Below are 8,134 nucleotides of genomic sequence, written 5' to 3'. Positions count from 1 at the left end.
ACACATACACACACATACACACACATATACACACACACACACACACACACACACACACACACACACACACACACACACACACACACACACACACACACACACACACACACACACACACACACACACATATAAACACACACACAGACACACACACATATAAACACACACACAGACACACACACAAACACATACACATACACACACACACACACACACACACACACACACCAGAAAAGATAGAATTTTTTTCATCTAGAATGGTAGTTACATTGCAATAAGCCGAACACTTTATTTTAGACATAAGACGATTCTAGAGACCATATCCTAGACATAATACAGAATAGGACAATTCTTTATTCTCTTGTCGTCTCCCATGCCCCTCAGTGTGTCTATGCCAGGCGGAGGTGGGGCTTACAAAGTCCCACCCCCACGGTGCGGTCCTATCCCTGAGAGGGTCCTGCTTGTGCTTTCTGAGGGGAAGGGCACAGCTCTGCCTGCCTCTTCTCTTCGTCACCTCTGTGCTCTGAGACTCTAGCCGAGCAGTGAAAGCGAGACTCCGAATCGCATCTCTTAAACATCATGACTTTACCTTTTTTACTTCAGGGTTCATGAAGGGAAAAGACAAAGAAATCGATGCGGACCCTCTTAAGCACAGGGACACAAATTACTCTTGAGTTAATAATTCACTAGTTTACAGAGCCAAGGGAGACAAAGCAAGATCCAGAGTAAGTGAAATAAAGTGTCTGTGTGTGTATAAATAATTCATATTTTAATTAAAATTGCCTATGGAACATCAAGGCAAACTAAATATCAGCTTGACCAACGTACTTCTCTTACAAGCTTTAAGGGGGAAAAAAAAGAGTTATCTGATATAATATTGCAGGGCTTTTGAAGGTCCCCAACCACGTGTCACGTGACACAACTCGATGCCTGGTTCTATAATTAACTCTCAGTGTCAAGAGGAGGAAATGCTATCAGAACAGCAGGTACGCGCTGGGTTTTGCTGCGTGAGGCGTAATGAGGGTTTCGGATTTAACACTCTAATTCTTGTTTTATTACCACACTCAATTGTCCGTACATCTTAGGATTCATGTTGTGTGCATCCGCCAAGTCATGTTTCTTTCATTAGCGGGTACAATTAATGTACACCGAGCCTCTAAGTGCTAACCCTCCATGCTTTCTTCTTGTGTAATTCGGTTGGCGATGATTAAAATAATTTTTCAATGGAGACGCCTCAGCTTAATGGGAAAAAAAATACTGCGGCAATGTAAGAAGCATTTGTAAACATTTTCGGGAGGATGTCGTTTGCTGTCGCACAGCAGATGGCCACACAAAGCAGCTCATCCTTGACAACACACAGAGACAGACCCCGAGGAGGCGGGGGGATGGGCGGAAGAATGGGAGAATTAACGCCATGTCATAAGCTCGACGTGTTTTGTTAAGTGTCGGATACCAGGTAGTGTTGACAGCCAGTGACTTAGCCTCGGAAAACCTTCAACTAGTGAGCGCTTACTTACCCTGTGCTAGCCCCAGACTAACCATCTGCCACACACTCAGTCATAAGAACAGTGAAACGGTGAGGCAGAGGGATGGATGGAGTGATTTCCGCAAGGGTCCAGTTCAGGTTAGCCATGGACCTAGAGGGTCTACCAGCCGCCGCTTTCCTTTCTGTGACGAATCGGACTTCCTGTCCGGGCTTTCTTGTCTTTTTGTCACCAACTCAAAGCAAATTATCAAGCTCCTCCTGCTTCCTTTTCTTGTCTGCAAAATATGGAGATGATGAGAGAAACCTGGGTTGCCATGTGACTGGAAGAGCAAGTCTACCCCTGGCAACGTTCTGGGAAGTTCGCCCGGTGATTCCGTGAGTACGCGGTGACCCTGACGCTGCTCTCGACTGTCTCGGACTGTGTGCTCTTCTGCTCTGGACTGAATCATTTTATGATTTTATGTAGGACGTCATGCTGTGATGGTACCTGTTAGTAAGTGATGACTGTTAGTAAGGGATGACTGTCTTACACGCATTACTTATCACCATCAGAATCCAAGATTAGTTAACCTTCTGGATATCTTTCCTCATTTAACAAGTGATTATCCTATTTCATGTAGATTGGCAATGTGGCGATGGATCTATTTCCTAAGTATGCCCCACTCCCGTCGGCTTGATGTGATGATCCAGACATTAGCAGCAAGATGTATGTAGTTAGATAAAGTAGTTCCCACACTGGGTACCTTGTCTGGTGTTCCTCCTAATCCCTTGATCTACGGCAGAGAAGTCTACCGTGAGCAGCTGCTCTCCTCCTCCGGGCCAGTGAGCTCCAAAGCAAACACTGCATTTGCTACTTACAGATTTCCAAGTCTCCACTCCAGTCCCCTCCTTCCCCTGAGATTCAGTTCAAGCATTCCCTCCCTCAGGAAAGCTTCCAGATATGTTCTCTCTCCCTGCCTGAACTTCTTAAACTAGAGAGAAACAAAGCAACAATAGCGACAACAACAGAACAACGAACATTATCCTCCCAACAACTGTCCTTAACTCCCAGTTAGTGAGCCACTAGTTTTCAGCTACTGGGTGTCTTTCCAGACTCCTTTGCAGCTATGTATGGCTAAGCTATGGTACATAGTGTATAACCAGAAGTACTGTGCTAACAAGTGTCCTTAAAGAGAGGTAGCCACGTCAGTCTTTACTCTGAATCCCAGTGACTGTAAAGACACCAGACATCCAGAATCATCCATCTCCAAATCTACCTACAAACCTTGTTTATGTGAGAAGGAAATAAACCTAGGTGTCTTCTTCATTAATTCTCATCTGAACGCATCTTTCTTGTTTGGTGATGTAAGTGCCTTTGGTACCTCTATCTCTTCTCTACCGCATGATGCCATTATATCCAACTTCTGTACAGCTAGTGCTGTTCCAAGTGTGAATCCCCAAAGGCAAGGACTGCTAATTAAGCATGCGCCATGTTGCCAGCATCCAGGTCGATTTTGAATACATCCTTGATACATAGATGTCACCTGTATGAGAATGTGTGGAAGAATGTAAAATGCAAGTCCTGATGTCACTTCCCTAGGAGCGTCCCCTTCTGCATGAGTGAGAATGTCTTTGTCAAGCACAAGTTTACAATGCATGATGGGAAAGGGGCACAGAGTTCCATGTCTGGGCTCCACCTTGTGCTTAGGCAGAAGGTCTTTGATGCTTCAAGGGACCAACACTGGAATCTTTGCTTTGGGCATTCAACAGTTTGTCTGGAAACCCTATGGTCTGAAGTCATTCTGGTTGAGTATTTAGGAAGACTTATGACTCTGGGGAAGAAAAGGGCCATGACTCTTCACGGGATTCTAACGTCTGGACCAAGGCGATGGGTTCTGATCATGGGAGCCATGAGGCTTGGTTGGGACCCACGGGAAACCACTGACCAAGCTCTTACATGAGATATCTTGGGTTTTCCAGAGGTTCGTGAGTGTGGATTGTAACAGCGATGTCCTTACTGATGTTTGTTTCTGTAGACTATGTAGACATGGTGTTGTTGGGTGGGGGTGAGGGGAGCTGTCTTGAGTTCTCCTTATTCCTGGAGGAGACAGATAAAGCCAAATGAGGAGGGTGCACGAGGTGAGGGGAAGCATAGACAGGAATACTGGGTTCTTTATTGCTTAGGCAATAAAGGCATAAAAACTCGTGCTTCTAGGCCTAGTATTGCTTTATCTAGATCTCACCTTCTTCATATAGAAAACGGAAAGGTTCAACGAGTTGCCTGTTGGCCACAGCTTTTTCATCTCCGAGACTCCTGAAGGAGTGAACATATGGAGAAATATGAGACAGAGAGAAGACACGAGGAAACCGAAGCATGCACGGGATGGGCTCCAGGACTGGAGAAGCACCATCACCACTGACATAACTGTTCTGTTCGTACACACTCTGCTCATAAATGTCAGCAAGTCTTGGACTAAGAGTAGTAAGGTCTTGAGTAGGGAATAGTGTACCCCCATAAAAATTAATTATTTAACCATTCTTTACTTGTGTGAGCATTCTGAAGTATTTAACCTATTGGAGTTGGGACAGCGGTCTTCTATGACCATGTGGTTATCTCATGCTATCCATGCTTCAGCTTCCTCTCACATGGATACTCCAACTATTTCATAAGCATCCTGCAGTGCGAGTGATGGTCTGAGTGCCTGTTAACTTGTTAAATTTCCGTCGCACCAGCAAGGCAACTCATTGGCATGATTCTAGATGCACAATGCATCGTAAGTCTGCTGACACTTTTCCAAAAGGCTGGAGGCTTCTGCACACAGAGGGAATTGGGATAGACCATGGGCAGTCCAAAAGGATGCAATCAGCAGGGAATGGTGGTGATCTGAGGGACAGAGGCACAGCTGTAGGTTGCTCTTGTCATGCCCCATCCTCACGTCTATCCTGACGTGATGCTGAGAACACCGGGCAAACACATTCCCATCCCTGCTCCTGAAGAAAAGCGCTGCTGATGCTCACCAATAAGCAGAAATGGCTGCACCGACTGCAAGTACCGTTATCACTACATGCGGAGTGATGCATCTTGGGACAGGAACTACAATGAGCCCCTGACTGGCATTGCCTCATATAAACACCCAATTTCCTGAAGGGTCATTTACAAATGAGAACTCTGGGACTCACTGACATTGCTGACCTCATATACTGGAACATAACAAGCCCAAGTCCATTTAGCCGCTAGCTGGTCACCACGAGGGGTCTACCTCTCCAACCATAGAAGCCTCTTGCTTTGAGGCAGGACTCAAGGTGCCCATGATGAGTTTCCACCAGCCCCACCACACCACTCTGTACAACAAGTGAAAAGTAAAAATATTTCTAAATCTTTTTTTTTTTCGGAGCTGGGAACCGAACCCAGGGCCTTGCAAGTGCTCTACCACTGAGCTAAATCCCCAACGTAAAAATACTTCTATGTGCCAGCTATTCCACTCCTAGGCATATGCCTAAGGACTCCAGATAATACCACAGACACTCGTGTGTCCATGGTTATCACTGCTCTACTCATGACAGCAAGACACTGAGAGCAGCCGAGATGTCCAGTAACAGCTAAAGAGATCACGCATGTGTGTGGTACAGATACACAGAGGGATATTGTTTAACTGCAAAGAAAAATAGAATTCTCAGGAAAATTAATAGTCCCAAAACTCAGAGACGAAGAAAAAAGATGTCTTCCCCCATATGTTGATTACATCCCATTACATATATACGTAAGCAGATAGAAGTATGGGTAAAGTTTGAATGTCAGGAAGGAGACCAGGAGAGAATGATATTCCACAATGAGGAAGGGCGGAGGAAGGATGAGAGGACGCATGGAAGAGAAGAGAGGGAGGGAGTCAGGGGAGCTGCAGAGGATGAGCAAGGATGGAGAGGCAGAAACAAGACCGGGGCAGAAGAGCCTCAAAACACGTTTTGTTAAAAAAAATTATTGAATTTCTCTCAGAGTGTCTAATATATTAAACACTAACTTAAATTGTAAAAGAAAATGCTTTTGAGAGAAGAAAGAACTGTCTTTATTGTTACTGGTAAAAGGACTGACATGAACCCTCTGGGAAGAATGGAAATCTAGAACCATTCAGTGGGTTCATTTTGTATTTTGTCCTGCTCCTCCTCCTGCTCCTCCTCCTGCTCCTCCTCTTCCTGCTCTCCTCCTGCTCCTCCTCTTCCTGCTCCTCCTCTTCCTCCTCCTCCTCCTCCTCCTCCTCCTCCTCCTCCTTCTCCTCCTCCTGTTCCTTTTCCTGCTCCCCCTTCCTTCTCCTCTTCCTCCTCCTCCTGGTGGAGGGTCCACCCCTCCTCTTCCTTCTAGATAAAATCTTGCTTTTGTATTAGCATACAAAGGACTGGGTTTCATTTTGTCCTTTCATGACTCTTCTGCTCCCTTCCCTTATCCACTTTGCTAACCCCCTTCGGATCCTTTTCTGTGTTTATACCACATTTCTTTTTCCATTAGGATTTCATGCAGATGTACAATGAAACACACACAATTATATCCACTCCCGTTTCCCTCTGTGAACCACCCCTGGGCCCCCAAACACATCCCCCTCCCACTTCAACTCCATGTTGTTTGTGTTGCTAGTGCATTAATGTCAAATAGTGCAGAGCTAATCTGCCTTATCTATTAATCCTGGCAGAGCCAAACTACAAAGGAAAATCTTGACTTGAATCTCTTCTCTAAGTTAATTTTTGAACACACAACCCACAGAGCTAATGTAGCCATGTGAAATCTCATCCAAGTGCAGCTTAATGTCCACAGTGTCTCTTCTACACGTGTTTGGTGTCACGGCATCAATGACCTTCCTAGGAAATTTTCACTGCCATGCGTTCTTTGAACCTGGCACTGAATTTCATAATGTGTTTCAAGTGTGTAAAGCTGTTTGACAATGCCACCCACGCCCTTCCTGACCCCTCCCCCATTTCCGTCATTCCTGATGACCTCACCCCTTCCCTGTCTCCTTCTGCCTTTATGCCATAGACACACACGGATGATGCTGTGTTCCCATGAAAAATTTAGGATCCACAACTCAGAAGAAGCATTCAATATTTGTCTCTCTGAATCTGGATTTTCTTCCTTTCTATGATGATCTTCTATTTTGTTTTCCAGCAAACAATGACATATCTATGTGCTTTGTGGCTGAATAAGGCCCCCACTGTGCATTTAGGTCACCATTCTGAACTCATTCTTCTATTGGTGGACACTTAAATAAATATACGTGCAAAATCCTAAGCCTCCGTGATTCAGCAGTTAAAGAAGATGTTATTAGCTTGAATCTAAAATACTGATATCATCTGGTTTGTTGAGAATCTTGCTAAAACCATGTTTATCTCATTAGCCTGGTCCACGTCCCCTGCTTAGTAAGAATGCTAATGGTATTGGCTGCGTTTTTTGAACCTGAAATCTGGGTGCAAGACACAGCAATGCCAGGGAGTATCAGAACAACAGGCGTATCTTCATCCTAGTGGGGGCATCCACCAAGGGTACCTGGGAGTCTTTGTCCTCTCAACACACATGGGTTTCAAAGAACGGCTCCATATTTTCCTGAAGGTACAGCCGAAAGCTAACAGAAGCCTTTGACGGCTGAAGTTAATTAAATAACCAAGGAAGTGGGCCAGCGGGGAACCTCAGAAAACAGCTTCATAGTACAAGAAATCAGCCCCTCAAATATTTTCAGTTTAAAGAATCTACGTCAAACCTTACTGGGAAGCCACATGTTGTGGTAAATCCTGGCTTTACATTTTGTGGTGATTTAGAGCCATTTTGGTGGTTTGCAATGTATGGGACCTGCAAGTTACCCTTTTTAGAATATCAAAAAGATAAGCAAGCACAAGCATCTAGCTTTTGTTTAGGTTGACGAGGAGGCAAGGAATATATTTAGTTAGACGAACTGGGTCATCCCAGTTCTTAAACTGTAGGCAAATATTAAGGAAGTCATTCAAATTCCAAAGTAATTTACCCGTAGTCTGCCAGCAGACTCCATTCTCTTAATTCTACAGGCATTTGTCCCTGCAATAAAATGTTATAGATGGTGTTGTAAAACTCTCTCACCTATGCGAAGTTTCAATTATTTTCGACAATGGATTAAGTTTTGGCAGTAGATGGAATGTGTAGAATCATTCTTGTTCCCTCTCCCACAAGAACGAGTCTTCCTTATCTCTACCACTATCTGCAACACTCACAAATTCAAGTAAATTCATTTCCCAAATCAACTACTATACCATGTTAAATGAAGCAGGGAGACTAGCTATCAAACGGCATATTAGAGAGTTTCAAAAAGAAAACCTGTCGCTTCCAACCCTGACCAGCAGGAAAGGAGCGACACCACGACATTCTTCTCAAAGCAGTTTATTCAGGAACCCTTTTGTCTGCAAGCAGCAACATTGTCTCAATCCAGCCCCCAGTGCACTCCCTTATAACCTCCCTCCACTGCCTCAACCGTTCAGTCTACGTAACCTCTATTCATAGGTCCACGTCACATGGCCTGCTCTATCGTCACGGTGCGCCTGCGCAGCTCTCATGATGGGGCGTGGCTTACTTTCAGGCAGCAGTCCTGGGCGCCATCTTGGGATTGCCGCTATACCCGCTCCCCACAAAAACCAACTGGGCTCTGGGTACAAGATGGC

Source organism: Rattus rattus, chromosome 18 (assembly GCF_011064425.1).
Source record: "Rattus rattus isolate New Zealand chromosome 18, Rrattus_CSIRO_v1, whole genome shotgun sequence".
Classification (NCBI taxonomy): domain Eukaryota; kingdom Metazoa; phylum Chordata; class Mammalia; order Rodentia; family Muridae; genus Rattus; species Rattus rattus.
This window is presented reverse-complemented; position numbering follows the sequence as displayed.